This window comes from Ictalurus punctatus, chromosome 6, assembly GCF_001660625.3.
Source record: "Ictalurus punctatus breed USDA103 chromosome 6, Coco_2.0, whole genome shotgun sequence".
NCBI classification, from domain to species: domain Eukaryota; kingdom Metazoa; phylum Chordata; class Actinopteri; order Siluriformes; family Ictaluridae; genus Ictalurus; species Ictalurus punctatus.
Window position 1 is genome coordinate 5767965 of NC_030421.2, and position 22262 is coordinate 5790226.

At 41.1% G+C, this 22262-nt stretch overlaps 1 long non-coding RNA gene across 3 annotated transcripts in view; it reads right to left on the reverse strand.

Moving 5' to 3' along the window:
* LOC108266165 (uncharacterized) overlaps positions 1–22262 on the reverse strand; it is a 96714-nt gene that overhangs the window by 26672 nt on the left and 47780 nt on the right. For 2 of the 3 annotated variants that reach the window (XR_001812824.3, XR_008396547.1), the window contains exon 2: positions 10006–10111. This is a non-coding gene — a long non-coding RNA (uncharacterized LOC108266165). Of the gene's footprint in view, positions 1–4119; positions 4528–10005; positions 10112–22262 lie in introns of those variants that run through there. The other variant, XR_001812825.3, reaches the window with a different exon arrangement.

Consider the following 22262-nt stretch of genomic DNA (forward strand, 5'->3'; position numbering starts at 1 on the left):
CGAGAGATCGAAACATTTTCATAGAAAGCAATTACTCTGGTACCTGCCAAGCGTATGCCCTCAGAGTAAGAACATATCAGAGGGGTGGTGAAGCGCCTTGTTTTATATTTAATCATTACTTCTAGGTTAAAAAAAAAATAAAACCCAGTAAGTATTAGTAAGTGTTTAGTGAGTATTCAAGATTCACGTTCTGAGATAGTTATAAAAATAACCTTCCTGCAATGTTCTTAAAAACATGGTTTGCGTTACAATTATTAGAAAATTAGACGCCATTAGAACGTTTCTCACAGAATGCTTCCTGTTCGAAACACTAATGTGGAAACGTTGTGGTATTGTGATGCAGAGTTATTGTCACCACCACAAAGTCTATTATTTTCCAAATCACAGCATACCTCAATGTGATTGATGTCTCCTATGTAGGTTTTATCCTTTAATAGTTACATCTATTGTCGTGGAAAGTCCGTGACACATTTAGTTCACATATTGTCACTTACAGAGCACTAGCAGCTACAAGCAGATATTCCCTTACCAGCCTCTTTTTTTTTTTTTCCCCTCTTCTTCTTAAAGCTAAAAAATATATTAATAAGAAACCAGGAAGTGGAAACTCCAATTTGTCTTCAAAAGAGAGGAAAAAAAAAATAGAGATGAAGTTAATGACTGTTGATAGCTGCCATATCGTAAGTGATAACAGGAACGAACTTGTTTTGAAGATGATCTCGAACAGTAAATGTAACTATAAACAAATAATTTTAAAAAAAGGTCTGTTATGGCATTCTGTATGAAATAAAAATGGTAATTGTTGGGAGGTTTCTGTGGTGTTAAAGGAATAAAACAATTCAGGACACGCCGTTTCGTCACACCGCTCTATAGTTGATTATTTTCCTATAACAACGTGGTTCTATTATGTACTGTCTCACAGCTCTTCATTGTGTAACCTGGGGGTTTTGTCCCATCATTGTCCTTCAGGCTTGAGGCAGATCTCAGTCCCTGAGCATCTCATTGGCTCATTCAGGAGAGGAGAGGACAAGAGAGGACGAGAGAAGAAAAGAGAAATGTCCTCCAGGAGACAGATTTGGCAGTGTAATGATGAAAACTATGATATTCAGAAGGAGGTTGTTCTTCTGGCACTGGTTTACCAGGCTCTTTAATCTCCTCTAGGCCTTCTTGTCGTTCTCAGATATCAAGCCCACCACAACAGTGTAACAAGAATGTATGAGAAAACATGATAAAGTGTCCTCTAGGAAGTCTTACAGTGGAGAAAATGAGTTCTAGTTTTCTCTAGGGTGCCTCTATGTGTGAGAAAACATGACGCGGTGCCCTACAGACGCAGTGCCCTATGTGTAAGAAATGTGATGAAGTGCCCTCTAGGGTACCCTTCACGTCGAAGCCTCTAGTCTTTCGTACATGCAAGAAAATGAAAAGAAATGCCCTGTAGGTGCTCCCACTCCTGCCTTTTTAATCTTTCCGCCCCTCCCTCGCAGACAGCCGGCGTCCACCACTGCCATCGACGCGATTGTTCACGAGGCTGCCATTGATGCCTCGTCCTGTACTTTTTGTCATTGCTGAATTCTATCGCACAGCCGAACCTGCCCTCCCATCACTCACACACACATCTTCACACTATCTTATGTATGAAATCCAGTCTCTTTCTTCCTCCAGTGTGAGCCGACAGCAGTAGCCATGCTGAATTAAGAGCCAGTGACAGAAACAAATGCATTTAAGAGCTCAGTGATGCCACTGCAGTGCCATGTCACACAGGGACACAGAGACATTTGCACTGAGGGTCAAAAGGCTGAGCTTTGAAAAGTGATGTGAAGATCAATCTGTCATGCCAGTCCAATCCTGCACAAAGAGGAGAACAATACAACAAGAAAAAGAGAGCTCATGTACTGGAAGTGAGGTCAGTACAATGCACATGAAGATACAAAGCTGTCAAGGATGAGGCAATGGGAAAGTGTCTTAGATACAAATAATCCTATTTGTCTAGTTCAATTAAATAATGTAACTCTAAATGGATAAAAAGCACCCTATGTTATTTTCCTGCACATTTCTTACTTAATATGTACAGCAGCCATTATCTACAGTGGGTTTATTGGGGGTACAGAAGTATTTGCACCTGGTCTTTAACTCATTCATTCGTTCGTTTGTGCATTCATTCGTTTGTTCGATCAATCACCCGTTCATTCATTCATTCATTCGTTCGATCAATCGTTCGTTCATTCATCCATCCGTCCGTTCATTTAACGAGCAAATGAATCTGCCCAAATCTTCAAGGAACAACACTTATTAAGTTTATTTGGCTGAGTGTGTGTGTATATGTGTGTGTGTGTGTGTGTGTGTGTGTGTGTGTGTGTGTGCGCGCACGCTAGCTAATGTGTTTTTTTTTTTGCATCAACTGCCTTAATTGAATATAAATATCAGTGCACATGGATCATTTCACTATCCCGTGTGATGCTTTTTTGGACGGGGAAACAAATGAAATGTTAGTAATGTTTTTACATAAATGTTCTGTGTGTGTGTGTGTGTGTGTGTGTGTGTGTGTGTGTGTGTGTGTGTGTGTGTGTGTGTGTGTGTGTGTGTGTGTGTGTGTGTGTGTGTGTGTGTGTGTGTGTGTGTGTGTGTGTGTGTGTGTGTGTGTGTGTGTGTCTGTCCTTACAAGGATAGAAGCATCTGATAGATGAGGACATCTGCTGGTTTGCAAATTGTGTGATTGTTTGTTTGTTTTTTTTCCCAACAAACTGCAAAAAAAAGCACACCACCACAAAGTCTCTTCATGTGCTCTGTCCCAAATGCTAGACTCGGTGTCTAGTTAGTGTTCTTTGTTGCTGCTGCTTCTGCACTACAATTCTTAGAACTTTATAATAACTACCTCACAAAGGTTCACAAATGGCTCTGGACTCGATATACACCTACGTCCATTTTCATTTGGTTTAATGATCATGGTTTTGATGAGTTTTGGTGCTAATTCAGCCAAGTCCTTGTAGCACTATAGATCGCATAAGTGGGTAATAATGACTGCTTCTTGGAAATTTAAGTTCATTTAAGCAATCTTTGTTTATTTAAGCCCCTCGTAGGGATCGCTGCTACATCCGAAGGTGGTGTATAAACATCTGTTCAGAGTGTTAACGCTTTACTATATGATCAGCCATACAGTACAGGTTTATTCCACAGAAGGCATAACAGCTGGTACTTGTATTGGCAAACTGGAACATAGTAGGTAGCAAAAGCCTTATTTTCTTTTACATCGTCTTCCTATGGAGACTATAACCGAGGAGATAAAGGAGATACCAACTTCTATTGGCATGCATAATGCTTCTTACCGCACGTCTAATGCATATTAATGATCTTTTTTATGAATATTAATGAGTTACGGGTGGTGTCGGTTTTCAACTTACCATCATTTCCAGCGATCGGACATTCTTGCCAAGCTTGTGCCATTTTGTTTGTCCTAATATTAGAGCTGCTCCTTTGCACAAAAATCCAAAATACTCCACTTGAAGACATTCCTCACTGCAAAACGAATAAACTGATACGGATGCCAAAAATTCTTATCTTTGGAAGCCGCGCTAACCTGTTTCTACCAGCCGGCCCTGCGGTATCCATATTTCATGGGAGCTTACGTTATCTAGCGCGCCTTTCGACGCTCTAGAGGCCGAAATTCTCTCACTCTGCAGTATATTTTGCACACCCTTGTTTTGCATCTTTTAGAGCAGACTACAGAAAATCACCATGAACCGCCTGATGAAATGGGTTTCAATGATTCTGAATTCCCAATGAAGGGCTTGTGTAATGACGCTGAACATCAGCATAGGACCGACTGACTTAGCGAAATGACTGAGCGCTACGTCGGAACTCGTAATAAAGGAATTGTAGGAATAGCTGTGCCGGGACTAATTCTAGGGTTTTAAGTAACAATGAACGTGCATAATTGGTGTTTTAGTATGCATTATAGTTTGTTTGAAAAGCCTCCGTCACTGTTCGAAACAACTAAGCGGCTGTTTCAAAGGAGATTTGAAGGCTTAATGAAGAACTCTCACTTACTGTAGATTTGTCTTTAGTACTGCGTAAACAGAGGATTTAGAAATAAAGAAATAAAAACATGCAATTCCATCCATGTGATTTGTAAAGCATGTTAAACAAGAAACAAAGCAGCTTTACGTATTCATCCAGATGTAGACTTGGATCCTCAATGCAGCCAGAGGTGACAGTAGTGAGGAAAACCTCACCGAGATAACATGAGGAAGAAACCTTAAGGGGAACAGACTCCTAATCGAACCCATCTCTCCTGGGTGAAACCCTGGTCTATAGGGACTTTTCACAATTCTATTCAAATAAAAAGGTAGAACATAGTAAAGCAACAAATCCTAAACAATGATTCATCAGATTTATCTACAGAGTCCAGGTGAAACGATTGACTGAAGCAAGGGTGAGACTTGAGCATATACTGTTTGGGGGACGTTCAGATGTTTGGAGTATCCATGTAGGACCATGTAGTCCTAAAGAAAGTGCAGAAGCAGAGCATCAAGCCTAGAGAGAGAGAGAGAGAGAGAGAGAGAGAGAGAGAGAGAGAGAGAGAGAGAGAGAGAGAGAGAGAGAGGAAAGTGCAATAGACATATCAGTACAGTGAAAATGTGGTAGGATTTCATCAGATCTCAACTGGAATGGGAGAAAATCCCTGTTATTGATAGCATACATAATTCATGACGTCTTGGACTGATTGCGCTTTGCTGCTTCTGATTCCAAAGTCTTGATTACATGATCAGGTTCACTCATGACAGAGCTATACATTTAGAGCTATACATTAATCCTTCACTTCTGACACATAAGGTTACATTGATCTTTGGATTAATAAGGAAAATGTAAAAATTCCTTTAAATTGTTTACAGGAGTTGTACAAATCCCAATGATGCCATAGTTATCCATGAGAGTCCAAGAGAGCAAATTTGGCCATGCTCTCTGGGAGGGAGGGGCATATGGTCATTTCCCTTTCAATCACTAACCAATCATGTATGCGGAAAAGGGCGTATAGCGCCATCGTCTGAGCAGTTGGAAATAATGTGGTTGGCTGGCTTGAAGTGTTTTGGAGGTAGCATCTGTTAGCCTTGACCTGTCCTGGTTAATAGATCGATTAGTGGGTTGGAATTGGCCAAGAAAAAGAAAAAGAATGTGGGAAAATTTACTATGTATATCCGTGTTTGCATTTTAACCCAAAGTGTGCACGGCGTAAAATGGAAGTATTCATTTTAAGATGTTTTATTCGGTTATTTATTCTTTTTTGCCTGTACTGTACACCGCATCATTTGCCGGCCATTTTCTAAATCAATTGGTTCGGATTTCCCGAAATATAAATAAACTCGTAGCTTAATTTAAACCACAACAATCTCACAAATGATTACTAAGGATGAATAAATAAACACCGTCAACGCATTGTTTATGATGTTAATGAGTGTAGTCTTCCTTTGTCTAGCAAGCTTCATATCTGGCAGCTCACGCACATGAAAGTAACAAAAGAAGAAGAAAAAAATGTCTTGATGCCATTAAGAAAGATAAAACCATGTGTGAAGCTAACTAGGTAGCGTTAAGGTGTCCTAAAAAAACAAACAACAACCAACCAACCAACCAAACAAACAAACAACAAAAAAAACAGAGGCTCCAAACAAAGGGTTTTATACTGTGCTGAATTAACATTAGATAGCCTCTATCTACTTGTAGGCAAGTCAGCTTGCTAGCTAGTTAGCTAGCTATCCTGTGACGATGTATCTTCAAGGTAATACTTAGCAGATAGCTAGCCAGCTAATCTACCTGGTTAGCTAGATTGAATTTGTAGTTTAAACTTTAAAAAAAAAAAAAAAAAAAAAAAGGATATGTGAGCTTGCTGTTAGAGCTGAACATTTTTTTAAATGATAATAAATGGATTCAGGCTTCCTCTGTGGCTAGCCGTGCTGTTTCTGGATCAGCAATGACGTATGGCACTACAACAGTTCTGACTCCAACCCGTCCTTCCTCTGATTGGTCTCCTGATAGAACCAATCATAGGCTATCCAATGCTGACTCCTTGGAGTGCCTCCTAGCATTTGTATTTGGTTAGAACATCATCTGTTTATTCGGAATAATACTGTATATGTTTGTATATTAACATATCAGTATTCAGATAAATCCTTCGGGAACATGTTAATGCGTCCACAGCTTTCACTTCCCATCATTTCTGTTACAGCTACATGAATAGCTTGGTCTTTTAGCTTGCTTGGACACTTGTTTACCCTCCTGGATTTTTGTCCTTCCTTCCAAATAGCAAGAGGAAATTAAAACTGGTGTACAGTACATTCATTAAAGTTTAAGAAGTTTGGTGAATATGAGATAGGGCTGATGCTCATTAGTGCAGGTTCAGAGGCTTGGCTTTGTTTTCAGTCTGCAGATGAAAAGCGCAGACTCCTAACCGAGAAACCTTTTTTTTTTTTTTTTAAACTTCCATTCACTTTTGTTATGCCTGCTGAAAAATAATTTTGACCTTACATGGTCACCAAATTATATTCATTGTGTGTGTGTGTGTGTGTGTGTGTGTGTGTGTGTGTGTGTGTGTGTGTGTGTGTGTGTGTGTGTGTGTGTGTGTGTGTGTGTGTGTGTAGGCCTGTATAATATCATAAGGAAATGCATATCCGAGGCTGTGTTTTAGCTCTTTGATGTTACTTCCAGGCTTCCAGCTTTGAGCTTTGAGAGAGATGGTGAGACTGAGAGACTGTGTGTCTCGAAATCCTGCCTGAAAAATAACTAGTCTTTCCTGCAAGCATATGCGAAATTGGTTCATTTGGTACCTTTGGTGCCGTTTTTATATAGCATAAAAGCTTTTGATGAATAGCTGTTTTTGAAGGAAAGATATTTGGAAAAAGGGTAACATTTTACTTGCATTACTTATTTTCGTTTCTGGTTGTTAAGAGAACAGTGTGGATGTTTTTGCTCCTGCTTCTAACTGGAGCTTTTTTTTTCCTTAGGTTTTATGTCATTATGCGATTTGATACTCGGCAGACTTGGGCCGAGACGCATCATGTGACGTCATCACGACGTGCGTTCAGCCAAAGAGCTCTTCGATTCACGTGCGTCGAACATGTGTACGGCTAAAAGGTCTCGTTTTGCAACAAACATCTCCATGAAAGGCCATGCAAAACTATTTTCTGTGATTGCAAGTTCGCCAATTCGAGTAGTTTGCCGCAAAAAAGCGCACACACCCACACACAAAAATAAAACACGCTACAAATTGCTTCGCATTATTTGAATAAAGCAAAATCAAGCGTTTTTACCTGCAACAATCACAAAAAGACTCCTGCATGGACTGATTAAATTTCTGGTTGAGTTTTCACAATATCTCAAGATTGAGTGGTTGAACATTTATAAGATTTATATGCAATTATCAGTGTAGCCAGCAGATGAAAGGTCACAGCAAGGTCAAATGTCTGAAATGGTTTATCTTCCGGTTCAAAGGATATTTTAAGGGTATTTGAGGCGTAAAAATTAGTAACGAGAAGGACTCCTTGGAGAAAGCTTCATCATATCAATGATTACAATCTGTTTTTGTTAAACGTCCGCCATACACACCATTGCATAACTTGTTGCAATAAAAACCATAGCGCATTATTAGAACGAGTGTATTAATATAGATCCATGATTTGCGGCTGCATTACTGTCAGAGGTGGGGGGCATGATGGCTTAGGGGTTGGCATGTTTGCCTCGCATCTCTGGGGTTTTGGATTCAAATCCAGTTATCCAGTTGCATGCCCTGCCGGTGCTTTGGGGGTTTCCTCTGGGTACTCTGGTTTCCTTCCACTGATTGGCATTATCAAATTGTCCGTAATGTGTGTGTGTGATTCCCCTGGTAGTTTCCTGGGATAAGCTCCAGCCTCCCCCACAACCTTGTGTGAGTGGAGAATGAATGGATGGACTACTGTCAGAGGTGTTCCTGTAGCACCTTCGGACCAATCAGAATCAAGACTACACTGTGGTATATTTTAAATGACGGGAAGAAATATCCCGTTTTGACTGCAAACCTTTCCATTTCCATGATATCCCTGATAGGTATTAATCGATCAATAGGAGATGCCTACACTGCTTTGCTCTTACATCATCTGTAATATTTACTTTAGAAATGCCACAAAATATTATCCATTCTGTCAAAAAATCTTTCTCTAAACCAGAGAAAGTTGAATATAATCCTTAAAGCCTTAGAGATATTATGGGTTGGGTTTGTTTCCTTTGAAGCAGTATGATGTAACCTTTTCAAAATCATCCTCATGGTTTATAAAATATGTCCTCGTCTTTAAAGTTAAAGGTCACTTTTCTATTTGAGAGGCAGAATTAAAGTCAGGTCTCGATGCCTATGTGTTTCTGGACTTTAATGAATAGGTTTCTATATTATTGAGGGACATTATGAACATGAGTGCTGCAGTAGCATAGTCTTGCCAACCTCACTGCTCTTATTAATGATTATGTATATGTGTGTGATGGACTAGAGTCTCATTCATTCCTGCATCACTGTATTCCAGACTGACTCCCAGTGCTCCTGGGACAGGCTCCGGCTCCACCTCAAGCCTGACCAGGAAAAAGCACTTAAGAAGATGAATGAAGAAATGACTGAAGAAACGAAAAAACAACAGTATTATTACAAATTCTATGGATTTTAGCAGAACTCCTTTGTTTACCTAACCTCAGGGGCACGGTGGCTTAGTGATTAGCACGTTCACCTCACACCTCCAGAGTTGAGGGTTCGATTCCCACCACCGCCCTGTGTGTGTGGAGTTTACATGTTCTCCACAAATTCAGAGTTTCCTCCGGGTACTCCAATTTCCTCTCCCAGTCCACGACATGCATGGTAGGTTGATTGGCGTGTCCAAACTGTCTGTAGTGTATGAACGGGTGTGTGAATATGTGATCGTGCCCTGCGATGGATTGTCCATGTTGTCCCCCGCCCTGTTCCCCATGCACACTGGTATAGACTCCAGGTTCCCCGTGACCCGATAGGATAAGCGGTATAGAAGATGGATGGATGAGTAACCTACTTAGTATTTATCACCACGGAGCAAAAGAGAAACATATTTCAGTTCAGGAATGTACGTTGTTTTTAGTTTATATAAGTATTCAACCCACTGTAGTATCCCATAGTATTCTATAGTAACTCTAATATTTAAAACACTGTAGAAATGACGTTTGTACACTATTGTAGAACTGACTAGTGAATGGATAAAGTGTAGGAAATAATATAATATACCGCAATCTACTACAGTTTACTGCAGTAAATCCTAGAGTATACTCGATACGTTTACTGTGAATGCTCTTCCCTGTCTGTTCCCTTGTGTTAACACGTTTTCCTCTTTGTTCGTTTGTGAACACCTCGTCGCTCTTTGTTCCCGTGTTAACACCTTGTTCTCTTTGTTCCTCTGTGTCGTACCTCTTCCAAACCAGGTACAGACAGATAAAACCCCCTTCACCATTTGAGCATTCCTTGGTCTCCCTGGATACCACTTGTGAGCATTTACATACCTTCCCGAACAACATCTGCTTGCATACCATGACTTCCTGAATACCATATATGGAGTTGTTTGTCTCTTACATGGATTTGCTTCCTGTTAATTATGTCATGTATGCTGTAGTATACATTAACAAAGTGTAGTGAATACTATTATATAGTATACAGTACAGTTTACTATAGTAAATACTAAAGTATACGGTATTATTTATTCACGACATTATTTATTCAATCTCTTGCAAACAGGAAGAGGTTTTTTTTTTTATAATGGGATTAACCTGAAACGCATCTACAGAACCTAGTACTACAACCACCATGCGTCAGTGTTCTCGGGGTAATAATCAATGTTCGGTTTCTACCAAACTTGCACTTTTTACAAAGGCCAAAAAAAGTTTCATTTTGGACTCATCGGAGCAGGAAACTTTTTTTCCCCACATGTTTGCTGAGGGATTTATTTATGTATTTATTTGAAATAATGGCGTGCTTCTCACCTGCCTCCCAATGATGCCCTCCTTACTCGTTCACTGACGTTTGGTGGATGGCCTCCTCTAGGAAGTATCGCAGTTGAGCCATATCCTTTTGAGTTCTTTATGACTTCTGTTGGTGACAGAACACAGAACTTAATTAGCCATTTTACAGTAATGGAGGTCCAATCAAGTAAATTTCACTTCCGGGTTGTAACAGTACAACAGAATGTTTGATTGCGAGAAGACTGTGCATAAGTATTCACCCCTGTTGGAGTGAAATTAGTTTTGACACAACATATGTATGCAGGGTCTGGTCATAAAACATAACCTACATACATCCAACAGAGTGAGATTAAATCTATTTATTAAAAAAAAAAAAAAAAAAGGAAAGGATATGACAACCGTAACTCCTCTAAAAATGGGTTACTAGATAAAGAGAGGATTCTTCAAAGAATCCACCAAGAAGACAAGAGCAACACTGAACATAATGCTACCACCACCATGCTTCGCTATGTGGATGGTGTTTCTCAGTGGGAAAGCAGTGTTGGGTTTTTTTTTCCTTTGTGCCAACACCTAAAAGTTCACTTCTGATCTCATTAGATCTTGGGTAAATCCCACTTTTCGTATTTTTTGGTTGATCGATTTATGCGAAATGCAACCATCATACTTCATCCTTAAGATTTATGCCTAAGATAACTCCTGTTCCTCACTTAATGCCACTTTGAGGGAACATTTATAAGAATTTTCCACCCAGTGTTTAACTTTTTTTTTTTTGTCTTATAAACTTGTATGATTCATTTATTTGAAAGAAAACTATTCTCAAAAGCTTTAAGTACCGGTGCAGACAGAGAAACAAAGAAAAAAAAAAAAAAAAAAAACCTTTTCAAAAGTTTCCTAAAAGTGTTAAGACAGAGTTGGAGTGAACACATCTTTGTGTTTCTGTCAAAAAAAAAAAATATCCACAGTACGATGTCAAAACATGACGTTTCAGCAACGTTAAGGCCACTACGGGCCCGAAGTATCAAATGGATGAATTCAGTTGAACGATACCTGATCTATCTGTGATACTATGACTGAGGGCTGCTCAAAAGGTTCCTTCAGGAGGGAAGTTGGAAACATTGGGATGCCTTTGGGAAATTCTTTATTTTTAGTTCAGAAAAGAAGTGGTTTGAATGATATTCCTTCATATCACCTCTAACAAGCTTTCAATCATTTCACACATGGCAGAAATTTGACCCTGACGGAGCCTTGTAGTTATCCATTCGTCAGTCATACACATCGTTCTATAGCACAGTGTACACACACACACACACACACACACACACACACACACACACACACACACACATATTACCCTTGCATATGTCTTCACTGTTTAAATATTTACAGGAAGCAATCTGCAGAGCACCTGTCTTTACCATCAGCCTGATAGGAGATTCATCACGCAGTAGGCTGCAGATGTAATGCTGAGGGCAAAACTCATTTAGACAAAATATTGTTTAATCCAAGAAGCTTGATGAAGCAAGGACAATTTCTTCCGCAGCTGAAATAGATCTGTGTTTTGCTAATCTCTTTTTTTATTTATTCCAAATGTCACTGCCAGTGTCCTTCTTCTCTCCCTTTGATGATGCCATGTGAAACTGGATGATCTCTCTCTCTCTCTCTCTCTCTCTCTCTCTCTCTCTCTCTCTCTCTCTCTCTCTCTCTCCAGAGTGTTTTATTTCATCGCACAATTCCACAGCAAATCATTGCAATTTATATATATATTTACAGAAAATCAACACCTTTTGACCAATCAGAATCTAGAATTTAACAGCGCTGTGGTATAAACTGTAATAATGGTTTACATTTACAGCATTTGGCAGACGCTCTTATCCAGGGCGACATACATTTATCTCATTTATACATCGGAGCATTTGAGGGCCCAACAGTGGAAGCTATAATCTCCACCCCTTCATTCTATTAAACATTTCTCCGTCTCGAAGCAGGAAGAGTGACGTTTTTCCTGCAGCCTTTACCACAGAGACTTAAGTATCTCACCACACACACAACATCCCAGACGACATAGCGAGATTGCCGGGCTCTCCGTGGATTGTTGTCGGGTCCAGAAGGCGGCGCAGACGGAGAAGGGAGAGGAAGCAAAAGCGGGGATGCAGGTCCGGTATTATGTTAAGGCTAAGAAAACAACCACACAAGCCACCTTTACCGAGCCTGTTTCTCTCCAATGCCAGATCCCTAGTGCATAAAATCGACGATTTGGAATTACAACTAGCTGGAAATCGCTACGTTCATGATTGCTGTGTTTTGATTATTACTGAAACCTGGCTTCATCCGAGGATACCCGATGCTAGCATGCAGCTAGAAGGTCATACTATGCTCCGCTGGGACAGGACTGAGGTAAGAGCAGAGGAGGGGCTCTGTATGTACGTGCATGAGAATTGGTGTAATAACGGAACAATGATAGATAAACATTGTTCCCCTGACCTCGAGTACATGTCTGTAAGATGTCGGCCCTTTTTCCTACCGAGAGAGCTAACAGTAGTGATTATCACGGCTGTGTATATTCCACCCGACGCCAATGTGAACACGGCGCTCTCTCTCCTGTTGAACACCATAAACGAGCAGCAGAGGGCTTACCCCGACGGTGTTCACATAATTGCAGGAGATTTTAATAAGGCGAACTTGAAGACTGTACTCCCGAAATTTTATCAACATGTTAAGTACTTTACTAGAGGGGCGAACACTCTGGATCATGTTTACTCCAACATTAAGCACGCGTATAGAGCCATACCTCTCCCCCACCTCGGCCAATCAGACCATCTCTCCCTCCTGCTCTCCCCTGCCTACACCCCCCTCAGACTCAGTGTCAAGACCACTATAAAGACTGTTACCACCCGGCCTGACGATGCATTCTGCAAACTACAGGACTGCTTTGAACAGACAGACTGGGATTTATTTAAACATCAAGAGCTAGAAACATTAACAGGAACGGTACTGGACTATATCAAGTTCTGTATCGGAAATGTGACTGTGGACAAAAACATTCGGGTTTTCCAAAACCAGAAACCTTGGATGACCAAACAGGTCCGCACACTCCTTAAAGCCCACGACGCTGCCTTCAGGTCTGGTAATAGAGCTCTGTACAGAGCCGCTCGTGCCAACCTGAAAGGTGGTATTAAGGAAGCTAAGGCGGTCCATAAGAGGAGCATAGAGTCCCACCTGTCCAGCAAAAATAAACGGGAGGTGTGGCAGGGCATACAAGACATCACGAACTACAGATGCCGTGATGCGACAACAGGAGACCTGAGTGCGATGCTGGCAGAAGAGCTAAATTGCTTCTTTGCTCGCTTTGAAACATCACAACAACAGCACTCATCTGCTCCAGCCCCACCTCCACCCTCATCTGGCTCCCGTACCAGTCCAGCCCTGCCTCCATCCCCTCCTGGTTCCTGCACCACTCTACTTACTGTGAGGGAACACGATGTTAGACGGATGTTTCTGGCAGTTAACCCCAGGAAAGCTGCTGGCCCAGACGGAGTACCTGGTAAGGTGCTCAGATCGTGTGCCCACCAGCTTGCCCACATCTTTACCAGAATCTTCAATCTCTCCCTGGCCCAAGCAGTCATCCCGCCCTGCCTAAAATCAGCCACAATCATTCCAGTGCCAAAGAAGTCTCCCACCACTAACCTAAATGATTATCGTCCTGTGGCCCTCACTCCAGATATCATGAAGTGCTTTGAGAGATTGGTTCTTCAGCACATCAAGGACTACTTCCCCCCAGACTTCGATCCTTATCAGTTTGCATATCGCGCAAACAGATCCACAGAGGATGCTATTGCCGTAGCTGTCCACTCCGTGTTGAGACATCTAGAGAAGCAACACAGCTACATACGGATGCTTTTTGTGGATTACAGTTCGGCTTTTAATACAATCATTCCGGACATTCTCATCAGCAAATTGGTCACTCTTGCCCCACCCCCCCTCACATGTGCCTGGATAAAGGACTTTCTCACCATCCGGGCTCAGACAGAGAGACAGTGTGCTGAGCCCCCTCCTGTACTGTCTCTACACATACGACAGTAGTCCAGTCCACAATAATAATCTTATCGTCAAGTTTGCTGACGACACCACAGTAGTCGGACTCATCTCAAAAGGAGATGAGGTAGCCTACAGAGAGGAAGTCCTGAACTTGGCAGCCTGGTGTTCAAAGAACAATCTGGCTCTAAACACGAAGAAAACCAAGGAGCTCATTGTAGACTTCAGGAAGCACAACACTGAGCTAGCCCCCCTTTTCATCAATGGTGAGTGTGTGGAGCGAGTCCACACCTTCCGGTTTCTTGGCGTCCTTATCTCTGCAGACATCTCCTGGACGGACAACATCACAGCGGTTATTAAGAAGGCTCAAACGCGGCTATACTTCCTGAGAGTTCTCAGGAAGTACAATCTGGACCCCAATCTGCTGCTGATCTTCCACTGCTTGTCCGTCGAGAGCCTGCTGACATACTGTATCACGGTGTGGTATGGTAGCTGCACCGCGGCAGACAGGGAGAGGCTTCAGAGAGTAATAAGAGCAGCACAGAAGATCATTGGCTGCCCTCTCCCCTCCCTGATGGATATTTACACTTCCCGTTGCCTCAGCAGAGGAAAAACCATCATTAAGGACAGCTCTCACCCTGGCTCTGATCTGTTCAATATGTTGCCCTCAGGGAGACGTTACAGGTGCATCAAAACAAGGACTAATGGATTTAAGAATAGTTTTTTCACAAAAGCTATTACCATTCTAAACACATACATGTACTGATTTCACAGTATATGTATATAGTGTCTCAAAACTGTGCATTTCATAGTACCTCCCCCCTCCGCCCCAATATCTTGCTTATTGATCTTGTTTATTTATCTGTTTATTTATCTTGTTTATTCTTCTTGTTTATTTTATGTACATGTTGGCACGAAACAAAAAAGAGTGGCTCTTAATTTCATTGTACATGTGTATAGTGACAATAAAAGGCATTCATTCATTCATTCATTCAAGTAGACTTAAGTTGCTAATGTCTTCATGGCTGTACTCACAAGAGATCTAGCTAGACGTCCACCTCATTATGATGATTAAACTGGTTGGGGTGAATTAGCACACTTTCTGATGGCTCCTAATCTCCAGTTCTCATTGGTTCATTAAACAGCTAGAGAGAAGATTAATGTATCCCTGGAGACAAGTTTATATTTGGTGTGGATTCGGCAAACCGGTGTAAACCCCAGTGTTTTATTACAAAATTTACCCATCTCATAAAATGAACACTCCCCTAGTGTGAATCACTCTGAATTAATGCCCTTGTCGCAGTCATCACAGACAGTTCTCTGCCATGCCACCAGGGGGCACCGTCCTCTGAATTTTGAACTCATTTCCTGTCTGAACCATATACAATATAAAGCACACAGACATCATATAAACTGTGAAGCCTTGCCATTCCTTAGTCATTTGAGCCATTGTTTCCAGGTTTCCCACGAAGTTCTACTTTTGTTCAGGTTTACTTCTAATATTCTGTGTACCAGCTATGGCCGATGTTCATCCATATCCATGATTGTGGATTCACAAAGCTTATAAAGAGCATAAACTAGAACTGTTGAGCGTTTCTCACGTGAAGACTTTACATTAAATCTCTCGCACATAGGTGTCTTAGTGGTCAGCACGTTCGCCTCACACCTCCAGGGTCGGGGGTTCGATTCCGTGTGTGTGGAGTTTGCATGTTCTCCCCGTGCTGTGGGGGTTTCCTCCGGGTACTCCGGTTTCCTCCTCCAGTCCAAAGACATGCATGGTAGGCTGATTGGCATGTCCAAAGTGTCCGTAGTATGTGATTGTGCCCTGCGATGGATTGGCACCCTGTCCAGGGTGTACCCCGCCTCGTGCCCGATGCTCCCTGGGATAGACTCCAGGTTCCCCCGTGACTCTGAAAAGGATAAAGCGGTATAGAAGAGGGACGGATGGATAAATCCATATTTGAAAATTTCACACAGACTCACCTTGAGCATTTCTGGATTTGTTTATATCAAACCAACAAATTAGATTGGTGTAAAGCCTGAACGCTCCTGATATATAGAAGCGTACATTTCGATAATGCAGAGCAGGGGGTGTTTAACGGTGTACCGTCGTGTAAACCAAAATGGCAAGGGACTACTCTTAAACAAAATGTATAAATTATTACTTGTTATATTATTATTTTAATGAGACATTTGGAGGTTTTGTATTGATAGATTTTTTTTTTTTTTTGAGATCTTTTTCTCATTTATCACCACAATGCAATGCAATGAATATACTAGTGCCTACTAGACTACACTATTTTAGCATGGCATTCCACAGGGTTTAGTATTAGACTGGTTATGTTCTTTCATTCTAGTGCTTGGTTTTAATCCTTTATAATGTGTTCTTCAAAGAAATTAAAAGTTCTCCATCATGAAGGATCGATACGTGCTCTCTGGGGACAGTTTTTGTCCGTTACACGTTAGCACGAGTGCTACATATACTGTAATACCGCACTGGTATAACAGTCGTAGCTGTATGAGAGTTGAGTCACAGAAACATTGGGGAAACCGAATCATTTTTCAGTGTGATTAAATATCACAATACTTTTTGATCTTGTGCATCTCTAAACATTCACTGTTTGAGAGACATGATGCTCCTTGTGCATTTTTTTTCCCCTGCTAGTCCAAGTTTATATAAATAGTTTTAATATAAATTGTTCTTCCCACATCAATACTTTCATGGTTATCAGTACAGTTTGTGTTCGGCATTGACTCTTCGCTACTTATTTTACGCTTATAAAACAGTATTGATCTTGGGATATCATTTCTGTCAGATACAGACAGGGTTTGGATGCAAGAACAGGGTTCATAGTTAAAGTAGCAGAGAGATCGTCGAGGCGAATCACAATAAACAAACAAACAGACAGGGTCAATAGTAGAAAAATGCGTACAACTGGCGACGATGGTCTGCTGTTTTTTCCAGTCCGATCTACGGTTTGAAAGCCGGTAGCTCTTCAGACCAAGCATGCGGGAACATAACAGAGCTGCTTAACACCATAATACCTTTAATAATATGCAATGCATTATGATCTACAGAATCACCCAGCCCTATTTTGATGATATGGTCACAAACCTCATTTCCAACAGAGAGCATGTAGTAAACTGTCTGTTCTGTGCTGAAGTGTGTATGTTAAGCAAGGCTTGCAGATTGTACGTACACACAGAGCAGACGCTCACAGAGGGTTAGTGGAAAGGTTGGACATGTTTGTGTCGGGGTTTGTTAACATGCTGTGCAGGTGTCTGCAACCTCAGCTTCTGACCTCAATACCACAGTCACAGTGGTGTTGATGGTAAGATGTGTACGCAGTGTACATCACTACCAGACAAGGTGCACTGGGTTCAAACACAATGGTATTTCGTCTATGAATGTCGTTCTGGGAACTGAACGAACCCAACTGAAAGAATACGTGAGAAGGATGATCAATGCACCAAATCTTATTAATCTTAAATTATAAACGCTATGTAACGAGGTGTATTTTCTCAAATATATACTGAAATGTTCCTTTTGGCAATATCTGACTGAGTGCCTGAGAGCCTTTACTTAGTTGATACTGTGGAGATTATATAACTAATTATATAAATCTCCATATTATATAACCAATACGCGGTATATATGTAGGAAATGATCTACCACCCGTGGTGGAAAAGAGGAGACTCGGTACAGTGAGTAAGTCTGAATCAGAGGAGTCCATGCTGGGATGTAAGGATGAAAGAGGTTAGATAGATATGGGGGGGCTATGGAGGGCTTCAAAAGATCAGAAGAAAAATTTTGTACCAAATCCTAGAAACTACTGGTAAAGAATAAGAATATGGCAAAACTGCAGCTCTGCCTAGAGGAGGCCATGAAGCAAAAGTAAGAGACGCAACCAAGAGGCCAAACATAATGCTACCACCACCGTGCTTCACTGTCGATCGCATTCTCTGGGTGATGAGTGATGTTTGGTTTCCAACAAACATAGCGCTTCAGTGTGGCTTCTCATAGAAACTCATTCATGGGCAATTTTTAAGTTTCCCACTTCACTATTATGAGCTATTCTGTGTAGATTCATGATATATAATTCCAATGAAGTCTATTTCATTTCCAAGTTGTACACCTACAAAATGTACAGAAGTTCAATTGAGGTGAATTCTTACACAAGGCATTGTACATTTAATATTTATAGCTATCTTCTACAAAATGTAATGCTTAATCTACTGATCAGGACTCTCCAGCTTCCAAAACTTGGATATAAATTCTTTGAATACATCTTAAGGATATTTCAGAGCTTTTATTAATCATTAACTCATTGATACTTGACATCACTAATGGACAGTCTGATGTACTGTACATTTCTGTAGATTCACACTATGACATATGTTGGCTTTTGTATCTTGTGTATGATGTGATTTAATCAGTACATTTTACTTGCATTCATCACTGAAATGAATTTCAAGTTGTCACTGGTTCTAGATGAAAGCCATGGAGAGATGGTGATGATACAACGAATAGAAAATTCTAGCAGCTCTGAAATTAGCCTGGCTTTTGGTTCTGGACAAATGGTTAAATAAAGTTAATAACAGGGTGCAAAAATGCACAAATTATTATCCCCCACCCCCACACACACATCTTGTCTCGGCTCTCTTCGTGTGATGACTGTAATTAACGATGGCCACGGTGAGCTTTTTCACGCAGCCCAAAGTGCATTTCTGTGGGAATGTTATTAGCAGAATGCGCTTTATTAAATAGCGGATATATGTTTTGTGCTCAGTAGAAACGACAGCTTGTATTTGATTAAGATTTAACCTGACGATCTCCCGGGCGGGTAAAAAATGGCAGTGAAATGGCATCAGATACATCAACCTGAAAAATTGTGACTCTCTCCAGGACAGATACGGGATGTTAATAAACTGTATTCAACGAAATTCCACACATCATTAGTTGGTGTAAATGTTCATTTCAGCACTTCACTAAGCTCTTGAGCAGAGATCGCTTCCTGCATTGTTACAGCATGTGCTGTGAATTAGAAACCATTAGAATGAGTGATGTTATCGGCTGTCTACGTAACGCACAAATGAATTGTCTTTAAACTCCAGATTAGAGAACGGTTTCGCTAATCCCAGAAGGGATTCTGACCAATCCTGCCTGCTCCAGTCTTTAACCATCACAGAAGTAAAAACCGCCCTCACCAGCAAAAAAAACTGTCCTCTCCCATCAGCATGAGAATAAAAACCATCCTCCCCACCAGCATGAGGGCAAAAACTACCCTCTCCCACCAACATGAGAGTAAAAAACTGTCCTCTCGCACCAGCATAAGAGTAAAAACTACTCCCTCCCACCAGCATGAGAGTAAAAACTACCCTCTCCCACCAGCATGAGAGTAAAAACTACCCTCTCCCACCAGCATGAGAGTAAAAACCATCCTCCCCACCAGCATGAGGGAAAAAAAACTACCCTCTCCCACCAACATGAGAGTAAAAACTGTCCTCTCCCATCAGCATAAGAGTAAAAACTACTCCCTCCCACCAGCATGAGTAAAACTACTCTCTCCCACTATCATGAGAGTAAAAACTGTCCTCCCCCACCAGCATGAGAGTAAAAACTACCCTCTCCCACCAGCATGAGGGTAAAAAACCATCCTCCCCACCAGCATGAGAGAAAAAAACCATCCTCCCCAACAGCATGAGGGTAAAAACTACCCTCTCCAACTATCATGAGTGTAAAAACTACCCCCACCCCACCCCACCCCACCAGCATAAGGGTAAAAACCGCCCACTTCTGCATCTGTTTTTGTTGAGCCCCAATGAGCACTACTCTAAATTCATCAAATACGTCACCGCTTAGCACTAATCTATTGGCCAACAATTTTCTCTCATCAACGCTTCATGGTGAAACCTATCTTACAAAGGAAGCACTAACTACACTATCAAACAAGCAAATCAACACAATAAAGGACTGCTTTCAGTTTAGTTCAGTAGATATTGTCACAAAGCAGCTTTACAGAAATACAGCTGTAATCTAGAATCAGGAGTTGGTAGCGCATGGAAGTCTTGGTACCATGATCGTGAGTTTGAGCCCCTAATTGGGGGCGACCCCAGACACTCGGGATGCACAGGTTAGCACTGCTGCTATCCTAGGAGTCAAAATGGAGTCCTTTAAGCGCAATTTCATTATAATATGATAGTATAATAGTATAAAAGGAAACATACAAATAGAGCACCTCCTATCTGTTTCCACTGAATTATCAGTTCATTCCTAGTTATGTTTTTATATTCGGATTCGGACACATCCCTAGTGTGTGTATAAATTTAGATTGCATAATATAGCATTAAAATGAATGAATTAATGAAGAACTCAAGTACATGTAAAGCCCTTTGTTTATATAAAAAAAAATAAATAAATAAATAAATAAAGGAATAGATTGGAGGAATGGTGCAACTTGCTATGGTTTAAATTCTGAAACCAAATCGTTCATTATTCATTTATTCCTGCAGGAGGCAGGAATACACCCTGTATGGATGGGGAAACATGCACGCACACAGTCACACTTACTGGAAATTTATCTATCTTCACCAATCCACCTAATGGCATGATTGTGGAAGATGGGAGGAAACCAGTAACCCGAGATCAGGATCAAACCATGAACGCTGGAGCTGTCCATGACATCGCAGAACCCTGATAACTGCTCTACTGTCTGAGTAAAAGTGAAAAAAAAAAAAGTGATGTAGAAAATCTTCCTCAATCCTGTTTTCTGGCAGCTCTTAAAACCACTCAGCACTCGGATCCTGCCCAGCGGAAATGATTGCAGCTCCACGGTTAGCAGTATTTTATGCGATGGCTCTGGCTTGGTCGTGAATGCGGCGAGTTTCTCTCGAGCCCACACAGCTGGGCAGCACAGCTGACATGAATACACGCAGCAGATTGGCATCTTTTAATACAGAAACTCCACAAAGGCTTAATCTTGCTCAATCAATGCACGATTGAAATACGGTGTTGTGCAGGATGATGCGGTGTGAGGACTGACGCTCATACACACTTACAGATTACATCAGAGGCAGATTTACTCTCTAATGGAGGATATTTCACCTTTTCAGAGAGCAGTGGCTGACACTAATCATTTCCTGTTCTCACAGGAGAGTTTAGATACAATCATACCATGCTCATGCTAACAGCTGTTATCTAGGAAGAGACCATGTTTCTACTGATGATCAAATTTTCGTTTTTTTTTTTTTTTACTTCTTCTTTTCTGCCCCCCCTTACAGAAATCTTTTCAGACTGGTGAATGGAGCGGAGTCTCGTATTCTCGGCGGCGGTTCTCCTGGTTCTTTCTCGACTAGCGTCAGGAAGCTTTGCAGGAACCAGTTGAAGATAGAACTCTGGAAGAGGTTGAGTGGAGAACTCATGGAAGATGCTGGTTGAAGAGAACCCCTTAAGATGCGGGTTTGAAGAAGACTCTTGCAGCAGCTGTTAGCTGAGGACTCCCTGAAGATGTCGATTGGGGAGTACGTTTTGAAAAGTGTTGGTAGCTGGTGCTTGAACTCCTGACCTTCAGTATCAGTAACCCAGAGCCTTAACCACCAAAGCCGCTACTTCACCAACAAGGGGTCATCTTACGCTTATGATCTTGTGCGCTGAGGTCATACATAAGCGAGACCTTTAATGTTGAGACTTTATAATAGCGTCGTATCTTCCTCTTTACCCTAGGTGCGTCATCTCAGCACGTTTTATTCTCCTCATCAGCACTCCGTCACTGTCCGTTTGTTTGGTGATCATTTCTAGTGACTTCTTGAATTAAAAATCACCCCGAGCGTGAAGTAAACGATACCGAGAAGCGCAGAGGCAAGTTTTCTGATATGATTATCGAGAACTGAACCGTAGCGTTTATAATTATAGTCAGCGCTGTTGTGCTCGACTTCTAAAATCTCCTTCACACTCTGTGTGTGTGTGTGTGTAAAAAACAACAACACAAGGCTAAGCAAAACTATTACAGCACAGATAAATACACATCACAATGTTTGTTTGTCCATCAGGAAAACTGAGCCTGGAGTAATTCCTTATGATTTAATTTGTTCATCGTGTTTATGGTATCTATAATACATGTATGGAGGGAAAGAAAAAACAAACAAACAAAAAAAAAAACAAAGGAAAACAAAAATGCACAGAATCAGCAACATGACTCAAATAAAAACTCCGTAATTCATAAAGATTACCACTGGGATTAAACATT